Consider the following 15,000-nt stretch of genomic DNA (forward strand, 5'->3'; position numbering starts at 1 on the left):
AGGAGCGCAGTCTTCTGAATCCGCTGTGGGGCGGCTTGTGTGGAGCAATAAACAGACTACAGGTTAACTTAATAAGAAGGCAACAATATCTCCATGGAAACAAGCCTGCAGACGCTGCACCAGGTTATACAGTGCACTATTAACTATTGGTTCTTGGGCTTCAACATTAACTTACCCACATCACTATAGCTCTTATTGAGAAGACTTATATGAATGGAGACATTGTATTATTAGCAATATGATGATAAATAACTATGTCTGTTTAACTGTACAGTTTCCTCTGTTAAACTTCTGGACTGCTGCAGGGTGTCAGTAATTGCCGCCTGTTGCATGAGCTCTCTAATGAGCTCTGAGGGAGACTAAAGATCAACCTGCACCCTGCGGCTGTTCAGTCTGTCATTATCTCACACTCAGTGGAAAAGTGTAAAGACAGGTTCTGTTCCATCACATGCAAGTGGAGGAAGTCAACAGAACTGACAGACTGGCATGAGTGTTTTCTGTTGTGTAATGTAAACTAATGTGTACATTTAAGTGACTGTATACAGTATTTGTCCATATATTTGAGAAAAAAAAAATATTTTGCCAAGGTAAAAGCAGCTCCTGGGGTCAAAACTACAAAACTAGACCGCTCTGTACAGTCTGCATCAAATTATAAAGTCTTTGATTGTTGGAGAAGCAGGAAGTGAGCTGTTTGCATGCTTGTTGTTGTTGTTGTTGTTGTGTACTATGATTGTATGCTGCTCTGGCCCCTCTTTAAAAAAGGACTTTTATATGGATTCTTCCTGGACATTTTTGCTTTATTACAAATCCTTAAAACTAATTTTTAGTGAATTTATCTTCAGCTTTTAAAAAAGAATCGTCAAAACCTAACAAAAGCTCAAACTAGTGTCAATCATCGATCCCTCCAGAAACCATTTATATATTTAACAAAGAAAATCTTGGCAGGTTTAAAATCTGAATTCCTCTGAGCAGAGCTTGTTTCTAGTTATAATTAGAGTAAAACAGACATCAGAGTACACAAAGGCTCCAAAGGTTCAGGAACAGCTTCTGTGTAAACAGAGGGTCACTTTTTTCAGGTGTTTTTTGAAAAGATAAGAACTAAGCCAGTAAACAAGTGAAAATCTATTTGGCCGGATCAGCTCATTTGGAGGGCGTAATCTTGCCCGCGGGCCTTAAAGGCGGTATGGACGATTTTTCGGCGATTTAAGAACGCAGGTGGAAGTGCGCATGCCACTCCCCCGTGCACATGCCACTCCCCCGTGCTCATGCCACTCCCCCGTGCACATGCCACTCCCCCGTGCACATGCCACTCCCCCGTGCACATGCCACTCCCCCGTGCACATGCCACTCCCCCGTGCACATGCCACTCCCCCGTGCTCATGCCACTCCCCTGTGCTCATGCCACTCCCCCGTGCACATGCCACTCCCCCGTGCACATGCCACTCCCCCGTGCACATGCCACTCCCCCGTGCGGACTGATACAACACACACATGCGTTTGTTTATTAGCGCAACGGAGCGCATCGCATCTCTCGTCTCCCGTAGATTTCTGTCCACTTCTGCGTCAGCTCCAACTGTCTTTCTCCGTCTTCATTTTGCCCCGTACACTGAGGGAACTATATTATGACAGATCCATGCGCTTAGGCACGCGGAAACGTGGGGACGAGCCTGACGCGGCTGCAGGTGAGCGATAGGTGCGTTTTATGATTGATACGTGGCAGGACAAATGATTTATCCACGCCACGAGGAAATATGATAATAATATTATAATAATAAATTTGCTGAAAAAAATCGTCCATACCACCTTTAAGTTTAATAGTGCTGCTTTAAAGCCTTGGTTGGCATGACATTAGTCTGTATAAGATTAGCATTTTACACATGTTTAGTTAACTTTGCTGTGTCAATGAACGTCTAACTTCTGACAAAACCTCTGACAACAGTGCTCCATTTATGTTGAAGCAGTTTTCCATCCAGTAAACTAGAACAGAAAAACAGTCCCTCCTTGCTATTGTTCAGAGTGTGAGGTCATTAACACCATGCAGGCGTCCAGCAGCTCTGGAAGGAACCACCCCAAGACCAAACTTCCTACAGGAACAGAGTCTGGTGCAACAGTGAGAGGCCGTCCAAAACACTGCCTGATTTTTATTATTTAAATAGTTCCCATTTCGGTTTCATAAAATACACTTCAAGCTGTTACAAACCAAAGATATTTGCAGAACTGCAAACAAGTTTTGCACAGGTTTCCATGATTCGGTGAAGTTTTAAAGGCACCACATGTTTTTTCTGGTGTGGAGATTGTATTGCTTTGCCTGGAATTTTCCACAATATGACATTATCACTTGGCCGATGCTAATATCTCGTCAAATATAACTTTCCTTCACATACAAATAAATGTTGATCATAAACCCCATATTAATATATATATATATATGTTTATTTCATGATATTTATGTCATTTATCTGCTCTCCTCACCAGTAACATGTAAAAGAGGATGTTTAGTGTCGCTAGATTCTTACAAGAGCACATCGGAAATCTACATTCAAAGTTAGTTAGCCGTTAGCTTAGATGTCAGTTTTACACAGCAAGATTGCACGATAAAATATTATACAGCAAGATAGATGATTTTAATATTCACCATAGAGGGCACATTTTGATTTTTTTTTCTTTAATGATGTTGTATAATTTTCTTGATTTAGTTCAATTGTTTGTTCATTTTTACAACCACGTGTTCCCAGTGATGAACTAAACAATAGCTTAGCACGAGCCTTTAGTCCGAACCTAATTTCTTGCAGATGCCGTGAGTCCCAGGCAGCTCAGTCCCACTCACTGCTCTCATAATCTGCTTACATCATGTCTGCTCCTGATTTAGACCTCAGCATCACCTCGTGACCACAGCATCACCACGTGACCACAGCATCACCACGTGTGACCACAGCATCACCACGTGACCACACCATCACCACGTGTGACCACACCATCACCACGTGTGACCACACCATCACCACGTGTGACCACAGCAAGCATCACCACGTGACCACAGCATCACCACGTGACCACAGCAAGCATCACCACGTGACCACAGCATCACCACGTGACCACAGCATCACCACGTGTGACCACAGCATCACCACGTGACCACACCATCACCACGTGACCACACCATCACCACGTGTGACCACAGCAAGCATCACCACGTGACCACAGCATCACCACGTGACCACAGCAAGCATCACCACGTGACCACAGCATCACCACGTGACCACAGCATCACCACGTGTGACCACACCATCACCATGTGACCACACCATCACCACGTGTGACCACAGCATCACCACGTGACCACAGCATCACCACGTGACCACAGCATCACCTCGTGTGACCACAGCATCACCACGTGACCACAGCATCACCACGTGACCACAGCATCACCACGTGACCACAGCATCACCACGTGTGACCACAGCATCACCACGTGACCACAGCAAGCATCACCACGTGACCACAGCATCACCACGTGACCACACCATCACCACGTGTGACCACAGCATCACCACGTGACCACAGCATCACCTCGTGTGACCACAGCATCACCACGTGACCACAGCATCACCACGTGACCACAGCATCACCACGTGACCACAGCATCACCTCGTGTGACCACAGCATCACCACGTGACCACAGCAAGCATCACCACGTGACCACAGCATCACCACGTGTGACCACAGCATCACCACGTGTGACCACAGCATCACCACGTGACCACAGCATCACCACGTGACCACAGCATCACCACGTGTGACCACAGCATCACCACGTGACCACAGCATCCCCACGTGTGACCACAGCATCACCACGTGACCACAGCATCACCACGTGTGACCACAGCATCACCACGTGACCACAGCATCACCACGTGTGACCACAGCATCACCACGTGTGACCACAGCATCCCCACGTGACCACAGCATCCCCACGTGACCACAGCATCACCACGTGACCACAGCATCACCACGTGTGACCACAGCATCACCACGTGACCACAGCATCACCACGTGTGACCACAGCATCACCACGTGACCACAGCATCACCACGTGTGACCACAGCATCACCACGTGACCACAGCATCACCACGTGACCACAGCATCACCACGTGTGACCACAGCATCACCACGTGACCACAGCATCCCCACGTGTGACCACAGCATCACCACGTGACCACAGCATCACCACGTGTGACCACAGCATCACCACGTGACCACAGCATCACCACGTGTGACCACAGCATCACCACGTGTGACCACAGCATCACCACGTGACCACAGCATCACCACGTGTTACCACAGCATCACCACGTGACCACAGCATCACCACGTGTTACCACAGCATCACCACGTGACCACAGCATCACCACGTGTGACCACAGCATCACCACATGTGACCACAGCATCCCCACGTGACCACAGCATCCCCACGTGACCACAGCATCACCACGTGTGACCACAGCATCCCCACGTGACCACAGCATCCCCACGTGACCACAGCATCACCACGTGTGACCACAGCATCCCCACGTGACCACAGCATCACCACGTGACCACAGCATCACCTCGTGTGACCACAGCATCACCACGTGACCACAGCAAGCATCACCACGTGACCACAGCATCACCACGTGTGACCACAGCATCACCACGTGTGACCACAGCATCCCCACGTGACCACAGCATCCCCACGTGACCACAGCATCACCACGTGTGACCACAGCATCACCACGTGTGACCACAGCATCACCACGTGACCACAGCATCACCACGTGACCACAGCATCACCACGTGTGACCACAGCATCACCACGTGTGACCACAGCATCACCACGTGTGACCACAGCATCACCACGTGTGACCACAGCATCCCCACGTGACCACAGCATCCCCACGTGACCACAGCATCACCACGTGACCACAGCATCACCACGTGTGACCACAGCATCACCACGTGTGACCACAGCATCACCACGTGTGACCACAGCATCCCCACGTGACCACAGCATCACCACGTGACCTCAGGACATGTGCAAATCCATGTTTTACAGAGGAGCTTTTAGGTTGTCATATTATGTCAACTCTTTATACGTTTTTGAACATTCTATAACATTTAAGAGAAACTGAGGATCACTATTAAAAAGTCAACCATTTTGGCTTTAGAAGTGTGTTTTCACAGGCAGATGTGAGAAGTGCTTGTCAATAACAGGTGTGAAAAACAAATGCCCCCCTTATAATAATGACACAGATATTACATTGTGTTTTGGGAAAGGTGTCACAATTAACACTTTCTCAATCACAGGAAAGTGTTTTAAATTTCAGATGATTACAAACACTTTTCATACGATGGAGTTCCCCAAGGATCGACACTGTCCTCTCTTCTGTTTCGAGATATTCTATAAAACTATGTACATTTAAGACATAACCATTACCATTTAACATAGAACAGGTTAAAGTTCTAATCATCTTTTTTATGATTACAACAACTCTTCATATTATGGCGTTCCCCAAGGATCAGCACTGGCTTCTGTTGTTTAGAGATATTAAAGACAGGACTTATCTGTTTGATACTGAACAGGTTAATGTGATTTATAATATATATTTTTAATTAACATAAAATCAACACAACTCTACACAGAGATGCAGTTTATGTATTTTACGACACCAAATGGCAGAGGAGGGAGTAAGTCACCTATGTTCAAGTTACAAGTCCCTGTCACCTGATCACGAGGGTCAAGTACGTCAAGTCACTGCTTTTAGTGCAGGTCACATCAAGTCATCAAGTCATCAAGTCATCCTGCATGTGTTGTGTGTCGCATCATCTTCAACGACTATTTATGTTCAGAGCATTGAAGAAAAAACTGTTTTTAGTGAATCCTTTTACAATGCAGTAGCAGGAAGTTATCTGTTTTTTTATTATGGTATTATACTTCTGGACCTACTTATCTTATCTTATGATCCTGAAACCAGTACATTTAGATTTACTGGTAAATTAGATTTCTATGTGTCTGACAGTGAAATATGTACAACCATGAGGGGAAAACACTGAGAAGATAATATAAGATAGAGGGGGCGGGGCCCTTCTCCCAGAAAAAAGGAGAAAAAAAAACCTTTTACACATGGGATGCTTGTCTGCACAGCCTGGGGATGATTGTAGTCAAATGCATTTACTTTGAGTGAAGGTCTGACACTTTATGAGTGAATGGCCCCCTATAAAGCCCCAGCCCCCCCCTATAAAGCCCCAGCCCCTCCTATAAAGCCCCAGCCCCCCCTATAAAGCCCCAGCCCCCCCCTATAAAGCCCCAGCCCCCCCCATAAAGCCCCAGCCGCCCCCCCATAAAGCCCAAGCCCCCCCTATAAAGCCCAGCCCCCCCATAAAGCCCCAGCCCCCCTATAAATCCCCAGCCCCCCCTATAAAGCCCCAGCCCCCCTATAAATCCCCAGCCCCCCCTATAAAGCCCCGGCCCCCCTATAAATCCACAGCCCCCCCTATAAAGCCCCAGCCCCCCTATAAATCCACAGCCCCCCCTACAAAGCCCCAGCCCCCCCTATATAGCCCCAGCCCCCCCATAAAGCCCAGCCCCCCCATAAAGCCCCAGCCCCCCTATAAAGCCCCAGCCCCCCTATAAAGCCCAGCCCCATAAAGCCCCAGCCCCCCCTATAAAGCCCCAGCCCCCCCTATAAAGCCCCAGCCCCCCCATAAATCCACAGCCCCCCCTATAAAGCCCCAGCCCCCCCTATAAAGCCCCAGCCCCCCTATAAATCCCCAGCCCCCCCTATAAAGCCCCAGCCCCCCTATAAAGCCCCAGCCCCCCCTATATAGCCCCAGCCCCCCCTATAAAGCCCAGCCCCCCCTATAAAGCCCCAGCCCCCCTATAAAGCCCCACCCCCCCTATAAAGCCCCGGCCCCCCTATAAAGCCCCGGCCCCCCTATAAAGCCCCAGCCCCCCCCTATAAAGCCCCGGCCCCCCTATAAAGCCCCGGCCCCCCCTATAATGCCCCGGCCCCCCTATAAAGCCCCAACCCCCCCTATAAAGCCCCGGCCCCCCTATAAAGCCCCAGCCCCCCCTATAAAGCCCCGGCCCCCCTATAAAGCCCCAGCCCCCCCTATAAAGCCCCGGCCCCCCTATAAAGCCCCGGCCCCCCTATAAAGCCCCAGCGCCCCTATAAAGCCCCAGCCCCCCCCTATAAAGCCCCAGCCCCCCCTATAAAGCCCAGGCCCCCCTATAAAGCCCCAGCCCCCCCTATAAAGCCCCAGCCCCCCGGATGCAGCGCTGGACTTGCAAACTGAGCGGATTGTGGCTCCAGATATCAGTCCAGACATTTGCTCAAGGCGGTTCCCAAAGTGAAACACAGGGTTTAATGCATCGCTGCATCGCTCTGAGCAGTGCCGCTGTAACAACGCTTCTTTGGGCCCCACAGCGCTGTAGGATATGAGATCTCGGACAAGACGGGGCCAGACATTGTCAGACTATGGGTGTGTACAGAAATGTAGCACATGTGCACTCTAAAATCATGTTTAGGATTATTAGGCCCGAGCGCCACAAGCTGGCGAGAGGCCTATTAGTCTCGTAAGGCCTCGTAAGGCTGCGAAAGTGCGCACGTAGTGCGCACGAAATCGAGCGCGAAGCGCTCGCCCACTTCCAAACACTCACTAACGCACTCCTCCACTCATGCACGCCCCGTGCATGCTAATTAGTTGTAGGAAAATGGAACATTACCGTTGTAAACGGGCGAAGCCCGTGCAAAAGTTTGCACTAAACGAGCACTTTACATTGGGATGACGACCGCTTCGCGGTCGTCATCCCCATATAAAGCACTCATTTGCGCTAAGTAGCTCACGAATACGTTCCCCATCTCTTGCATGTTCCGTGCATATAAGCATGTAATGCAAAAATTGAACATTATTACTGTATAGAGGGCCAAAAACACAAAGTGGGCGGAGCCCACTTAAAATTAACGAAAGTACCCGTCAGTGACCAGGGACCCACACCATGAGGTAGGAAAGCGCGAGCGCTTTCCGAAAATGTATAGTTTATGATATTTGGAAAATGGGAAACATTGTTTTCGCATCGGAATATTATTCTTTCTTTCTTCTTCTTCTCGGGACCAACCCCCCTATTTTTCACCCAGTGAACATTGACGAAAAGTCACAAAAATTTGCACACCTCTAAAAATCGTGCCTCTCTACATTCTGGCTATTTCGCGCCCCCAAATGTACCAAAAATGCATTAAGAGATGGGAACTGACCCAAAAAAAATTTGATCGTAGAATCATGAAATTTGGCGCAGAGGTCGATGGTGACAAGAGAAGTAAAAAATATTATTTCGGCAACGCCGTCCGCCCAACCAAATGTCGGCCATATTGCTTCAAAAATGGCTAAACATGACTTCAGAGTTTTTCCAAACGTCGTACTTTTACAAACTCCTCCCAGGGCGTTGGCCCTAAAAAGCTGAAATTTGGTGAAAATGCTACTGAGGAGTGGGACATCAAAAGTTATCCAAATTACATTGATACCTCTCACGGTCTCTGAGCGGCGAAGCCGCAAACTGTAGCAAGAATTTCAGAAATCTCCCAAATTTAACATTTCTGCCGTTTGCGCAGATAAAGTCCGAATTACGTCAAATTAGAATCAGTTGTTAAACTCTTTGCCCTAAACCTACTTGAAGTGAAATAAATTAATTTGGAGCCACAGCGCCCCCTACAGATTTTATATGGAGGTTAAATATTTAGTTTTGCGAAATTATATGAAATTTGACACACAACTCAATTTTGGCATCCCCATCAAAAAAGTCAATGAGACCCATGTCATAATTGTTATGGCGTTGCCGTAGCGATGACCAAAACCTCCCATGTTATTCCAATGGGGAAATCGCCAGAACATGTTTACACTTTAGACTTTCACAAACTCCTCTTAGGGCGTTAGACATATTAACCTGAAATTTGGTGAGACTCATCTTCAGGGGTGGACCATCAAAAGTTATCCACATTTTTATTCAAAGAGTCACGGTGTCTGTGCGGCAAAGCCGCACATTTTGCCAAGAATTCAAAATAAAATAGCTTTTTGATGGTAAAACAAAGGGGAGAAGATGTGACAGCGTCACAGATTCAGCAGTAGGCGTAATAAAAGGACAATTGGGGCGCGTTAGCGCCCCCTCCTCTTGCGGCGTGGCTGCGGCGTGGCGAGGGCCGATCATTGCCGCTTGCGGCTATATTTCTTCTTATTCCTATACCTGTAAGTGTTCTGTAATAGTACTGAGGTCTATAGCTATAAATATTGTAAACAGTTTAAAGAAAATGTTACATTTTTACAAATCCAAAGAAGAGATACTTTTGCAGAATGTTTTCATACAAATGAAAAACAAATATTACTTTATATATTTTAGTTTTAAAGGCTGTGATGAGAGAAACGTATTCTTCATCTCACTCCTTTTGGAGCTAATCTACATTTTTTAAAACATATCAATAATGCTGATAATGGTGATCATCATAACTGTACATCTTTTGTCTTTTGCTATAAGCTTGGGGGGGGGGGGGGAAGTTAACAAAAAGAGTTTTACATTAGAGAGTTTTGAGTTGCCGTATTTATTTAGAAGCAGCAAATGAGAATGGATTTAATGAAGCCTCAGGAGGATGAGTGTGGATCCACTCGAGCGGGTCGTGTGTGTCTAAAGCGGCGAGGTGTGAAGGGGCCCGTGTTGTTTTATGTTTTATGTCCCCTGAAATCCTCGTTCGGGGAAAGTCCTCACAAACAGTCTTTCCTCAGAGAACAAAGTCATATTTGTGGAGTCATATTCCTTATGTATGACTCAGAGGCTCCGCAGGTGAATAAAAAAACATATTACATCTAGAGATATCCATTTTAAACTTCTCTGGTTTAAAAACATAAATGTAGGTTTTTCTTTACCTTTGAAGTTAAAATGTCTCATATAACTCTATGGATGCAAGAAGATTCACGACATGATCAATCTTGGGACAAAATTGGTCTGTTTGGTTGTTTCCAGGAGAATATTCAGAGAGCAACATGCTTGGTCCTGTGGGCCATGGCCTGATCAGGTGGTCATCCAGAAAGTCTTCCAAAGAGCACATTCTTCAGTAATTCTGATCCAACCAACTTCAGTGCTAACCAGTATTGTTTTTGGCTCCTGAAATGCTTTAAGATACCACAATTGTGTCCAAAACCAAACATTAAAATCGCATGTGATTCATAATTTTTCATTTCTGGTTTCGCTCACGTGTCAATTCTAAACCTACTGATGAGCAAATCCACACGTGACTTTGTTGGCCATTCCAGATTTATGCTTGTTGTGCTTCTGCAGCGGCCGGTGGAAGCTGGACCCAACCTTTTCTCTTGTGGACATTGACAGGAGCTCTGGGGACAGACACCCGTCAGTACAGTACCCATTCTCTGTACAAACAGTCCAGAGAGGAGACCTTTAGGACAGATCAACATTCACAGCTCTGTAAGCAGCACCTCCAGGTCTGTGGGCCTCGACACCTCGACACCTCGTCAGTGTCAGGACAGCCACGGAGGACGAGGACATGGAGGCTGGGGCAGACATTCAGGGACAGAGGTCGGGCGCAACGAAGGTTTTTACATGCGAATAAATGCAAATAAACCCACTCAATGTAACAGAATCCTACTGACCTGTTTAATCTCAATGTTACGACTGGACTAGAACTAAAACTCAGCTCAAATAGGTCAAAACCAGAACACAAGGCTGAGGAAAGTCAAGTTCTAGAGCAAAAATGGTCCAACCCAGAACTGAAATGACAACATAATGGAGCTCAGCATGTCAAATATTTCATGTATAACCTCAATAGCCAGCGGTTCAAAAGTGTGTCAGAGGAATAAAAGCCCATCTGGACCAATTATTATGCCCCACTTGACAGTTGCCGGGAAGTTTATACTCCAGGATTCTGTATTGAAATATTCTGACAGAGGAATCGCATGTGTGTAAAATAATAGTTATGTAAGGTTAGCTAAAAACACAGGGTCCAAGGGAAGAGACCAGTGGAAGCATGTGAGAAAATGCACTTACATAAGACTCGTTATGGACTGACGGGAATTCTGTGGTGCTGTTTCTAATTACACTCAGACCCGAGGAAAAGACCTGAGTTTCAAAAGTCTAATGTTATGTTCAGGTTTAAAAGTGCGTTTCTTTTTGCCTGGAAGGTTCTACAATATGGCATTAAAATTGTAGTATCTATCTCCATGAAGGCTACAAGTCAGATCTGTGTAAAGACAAGCACACTGCCAGTAGGAATGCATGTTTTGCAATGTATTTTCTAGCAATAAAAACACCTGCAACTGATAAAATGAGATAAGATTATTTTAGTGTAATACTGTGGAACTTTTGAGGCAAAGCAATGACTTGAAAGACCCCAATCCCACCAGAAAATGTCCAACATATCAAACAAACGGCGACCATACTGGCAAAAGAGCAGTTTACATTAGAGACAACCACTACAGACACTGAGAAACATCATCTGACATGCTCTATGTACATGCTACATGCTACATGCTATATAGTGCTCCACATATATAGCTCACTTTTCCTAACACATTTAACACATCTTAGCATCCTAAATATTCATTTCGACACACACTTTATAAGCGCTTTTCACAACTTTCAGAGGCCAGAGCTGAGTTTTGCTTCATGGTAAAGCTAACAACAACTAGCATGCTAACAGCGCGCTTTAATTTTCAGCACTTTTTTCAACATATCCAACATCTCACTAAATTTCAGAACTCTGTATTTGGCCCTCAAAGCCCCTGCCATGGACAGCATGATGGACACTACTTCTGGCAGCACAAAATGTAGAACTAAGGACAGGATCAAACAGACAAATTTAGTAGGAATCGGACTAAATGGGACTTTAATTTAGGACTTTGTGTGCAATAACTTTATTTTTCTTTGGATGCCTCCTAAATTCTTTTTTTTTCATGATACCTAATTTTCCACAGTTTTTAGTAAGGCTCGGATTGAATGTGGATTCAATAAGCACGAAGCACATTGTCATGTAAAACAGGCTAATCCCAAATCACAACACTGCAGATTTGTGAAACAGCCCCTTAAAAACCAAAAAGGTTGATTAGCAGGTATTAGCTTTGTCTTAGCTCTCATGTGTATGATGTTATTTTAGTAATGTGATGTTTTTATGGGCCGGGGTGATGGGTAGCCACAGCTGTGAGTGACCTTTAGTTTGACCTCACGCACTTTGCTTAACACTAAAGGCGCTAAGTTCTACATGTTCTTTTACTTCAGCATAAACACAATCGGCTGAGGCGCATGTAAATGGCCCGGGGCAGGGAACTTTTCTTATCTCATTAACTGGTGGCTGCTTTGATGCCTCCGGTTTAGAGGTTCAGCTGGTGTCTCCCACAAGAAGCTGTTCACACAAAACTGGTAAAACCTCGGTAATCATCTGCACCGTCTTCAGCTTAGGTAAATCCAATCCATCTATTCATCCATGCAATCTGGTGGAGAACTTATTACTACATAAAAGCAGTTTATTTTGTTTATTTTGCAAGCTTTTTTGGCAAATGACGATGGGGACGACCCAAATGTGGCCTGTGACACTGATCCTGTCACAATGCACACATGCACACATGCAACTTCAGCCCAGAGGAAGTGTCTGGATGGAAAATGTTGGACGTGCAATGTTTTCTAGAGCCTGATCAGAGAAGGGCATCTTAATAGTCCACACGTGATGTAGGATTTCACACATGATATAAGGTTCTTTTGCAATATTCAATTTTAAACATTAATTTGTTCAGCTGAGTGGAAAAACACATTTTAGTGCAGTAGTGTATCTGGATCTACCTTTGTATCTACCTGCGTTGCACCAATGAAATTTCCCCATGTGGGACAATAAAGGAATATCTTATCTTATCTTATCTTATCTTAGTGGCCTTATACATTTCCAAGTTAAGAGGGTTGAAAAGCATAATTTAAGTATATATATTTATTGACTGAATCCAACTGGAATTCAAAAGTAACATTTTAGTCGAGGGCAAAGCTTTATAGAACATAAACTTCACCAGATCCCCATTTTTTTCCAATTTTCTTTCATTTTCATTCATATTTTGGCCTCTATAACCATGAATCGTTATCTCCGTCCAAAGACTTGCATGTGTTAGGTAAAGGGGCAACTGTAAAATTGGCCCTAGTGGATGAACGTGAGAGTGAATGTTTGTCTATGTCTCTGTGTGACGAGCTGGCCCTTGTCCAGGTTATACCCCGCCTAAGGCCCAAAGTCACTGGGATAGGCTCCAGTCACCTGTGACCCCTAACGTGACCAGGCGGGAGAAAATGAATGAATCATGTAGTTTACCATTGACCCAAAATGTCCTCTCAACCACATGGTAAAGCTCGATAACATTAAGGGGTCATTGGGAGGGGTCTTTGCACTTTACATCGTGTTTTTCATGAGGGGAACATTTGAAGACACTTGAAGAAATGGCTTTTTCCAACCTTTAACCTGAAAGATCTAACTGACCAATCAGCTTTGTTTAAGAACCCTTTGAAGAATGCAGGTGTCACAGCTCTTTCATGTCAACTCCTTTTTCCCAGTGATGCACGAGCAGCGGTCAGTACGGGTCACACTCCGGTCATGACACGTTCACACAATCATCACCATCTCTGCTCCTCCTCTGTCCCTCTGCTCCTCCTCTGTCCCTCTGGACCTCCTCTGTCCCTCTGCTCCTCCTCTGGACCTCATCTGTCCCTCTGGACCTCCTCTGTCCCTCTGGACCTCCTCTGTCCCTCTGGACCTCCTCTGTCCCTCTGCTCCTCCTCTGGACCTCCTCTGTCCCTCTGGACCTCCTCTGTCCCTCTGCTCCTCCTCTGTCCCTCTGCTCCTCCTCTGTCCCTCTGGACCTCCTCTGTCCCTCTGGACCTCCTCTGTCCCCCTGCTCCTCCTCTGCTCCTCCACTGTCCCTCTGGACCTCCTCTGTCCCTCTGCTCCTCCTCTGTCCCTCTGGACCTCCTCTGTCCCTCTGGACCTCCTCTGTCCCCCTGCTCCTCCTCTGCTCCTCCTCTGTCCCTTTGGACCTCCTCTGTCCCCCTGCTCCTCCTCTGCTCCTCCACTGTCCCTCTGGACCTCCTCTGTCCCTCTGCTCCTCCTCTGTCCCTCTGGACCTCCTCTGTCCCTCTGGACCTCCTCTGTCCCTCTGGACCTCATCCTTGTTCAGTGTGAGGAATTTGTACAGAATGAAGTACAAAATGATACAAATCTGGGCCTTCAAACACTTTCATTCCCTGGCACTGACAGAGACAGTGAGACGGTTCAGAAGGACACGGTTATGTAACGCAAACTGTGGGACCCGTACTAAACAACAGGGAGAATATGAAAACATAAGCAATAATCCTACTTTATTATTCATATGTTGTTTATCAAGGTGACATTGAAATCTCAGTGTGATACTTACTGTGGCACAATGGATGATCACTGTCACAAACTGGAGGGTTGTTGGTTTGAACCTTCTGTTGTCTCAAGGAAAAATACTTTGCAGTAACATGGTCATTTGTGGCAGGAAGGGCATCTGGAATAAAAAAGATGTCAAATTACAAGAACAAAATCTCAAAGTGATGGAGAAGTTAATAGATCTGATCATAGTATGTTGCGTATACAATGATGTACCATATTTTCCAGACTATAAAAAAAATGCATAATAGAGAAGAAAAAAACATATATAAGTCGCACTGGAGTATGAAATGCAGTTGCAAGTGTGAAAATAATAAATAATATCACATATAAGTCGCTCCGAAGTATAAGTATATAAGTATAAATATAAGTATAAGTCACACCCCGGGAAAATTACTGAAAAAGGGTGCGACTTATATTCCGGAAAATACGGTAAACTTGGAGGTTTTTATCCAGCTTCTGTTGCACTGAAGCGTGAACAAAACAGAACATCTTTTATTGCCATTGTAAGAATTGCAATTCACAAAC

General features: G+C 45.8%; 1 long non-coding RNA gene across 1 annotated transcript in view; it reads right to left on the minus strand.

The window, feature by feature from the left end:
• Nucleotides 1–15,000, minus strand: part of LOC140361601 (uncharacterized) — a 229,715-nt gene that overhangs the window by 52,545 nt on the left and 162,170 nt on the right. The window lies entirely within an intron of this gene.

The sequence above is a fragment of the Eucyclogobius newberryi genome, unplaced genomic scaffold (assembly GCF_026437365.1).
Source record: "Eucyclogobius newberryi isolate DKJ021-1_F unplaced genomic scaffold, fEucNew1.0.hap1 SCAF_16, whole genome shotgun sequence".
Classification (NCBI taxonomy): domain Eukaryota; kingdom Metazoa; phylum Chordata; class Actinopteri; order Gobiiformes; family Gobiidae; genus Eucyclogobius; species Eucyclogobius newberryi.